The sequence below is a fragment of the Alexandromys fortis genome, unplaced genomic scaffold (genome assembly GCF_014885135.2).
Source record: "Alexandromys fortis isolate MF-2015 unplaced genomic scaffold, M_Fortis_MF-2015_v1.1 scaffold_271, whole genome shotgun sequence".
NCBI lineage: Eukaryota > Metazoa > Chordata > Mammalia > Rodentia > Cricetidae > Alexandromys > Alexandromys fortis.
Genome location: NW_026068156.1, coordinates 1,453,696 through 1,454,680, shown reverse-complemented (window position 1 = coordinate 1,454,680; position 985 = coordinate 1,453,696). Strand labels below are relative to the sequence as shown.

The following is a 985-nucleotide window of genomic DNA, read 5'->3' as shown; positions in this document are numbered from 1 at the left end:
AGATGAAGAATGAAGCTCAGTACTGCTGTATTATCTGGGAAAATAGTGTTTCCCACAGTGATACAGGCAGATGGGGAAGTAGCCATCAATAGTAGCTTCTGCTAAAAAACAAATCAGTTCTGGTTGAGTGCATGTAGCGACCACAGGGAAGGGAGCAAGGAGGCTCCGCCAACATCACATGCCACAGCACCAGTTCTGAACATTGCAGAGGCCCATGGTATTGGTTTTGATCACCCAGAAAGATGCCCCCACCACATGGAGGGCAAATTGCATGCAAGCATCCAGAAGGGTGACTACCACAAGGCACACGAGATGTAATGGATGCTCTTCTTCAGATACATGTCCAGAAACAATTATTCAGAATCCTGAGATCTCAGGTACTCAGGAGTATTTCTCTTCTTCAGATACATGTCTAGAAACATTCAGAATCCTGAGATCTCAGGTACTCAGGAGTATTTCTCTTCTTCGGTCATGGCCAGCAGAGCAGTCCAGCCTGACCTGACATTGCCGATCCTCAAATCCCTGGGGAAGGTAACAGTGTATATAGCTGATGAACTGTTAGAGAATTGTAGAGCCTGCTACAGTGTTCACTTTGACGGATCTAAATTCACAAGAGCAAGTAGTGTTGGTGGCCAGAACTGAAGTGGTCCAGTGGAAGATCTGGGAAACTGGGCCATCCCAGCTTCCACCAGCCCCTCATGCTGTAGGGTCTGCAATACTACTGTAAGTCTCAGTATTACTTCCTGCCCTCCACTGAGGGCAAGGGCTGTACCAACATGATGGACAGGTACTCCACTACACAAGGCTTCTGAAGCGGGTGGGTGAGTTTGTGGCCCAGAGTGTGTACAACTGTTTCTCTGTTTGAAAAACAAGAAAGGTGCCCAGGGGGTCTTTACAAGGTGCACACAGAAGCTCCCGTCCATCGAGGGGACCTTCTTTCAATCCTTGCTCAACTTCATCTGGTTTCTGCTGCTGGCTGTGGACA

At 48.1% G+C, this 985-nt stretch overlaps 1 pseudogene; it reads left to right on the top strand.

The window, feature by feature from the left end:
• Nucleotides 1-255: 255 nt before the first annotated feature.
• On the top strand, nucleotides 256-812 carry LOC126491635 (Golgi to ER traffic protein 4 homolog; annotated as a pseudogene).
• The last annotated feature ends 173 nt before the right edge of the window (nucleotides 813-985 follow it).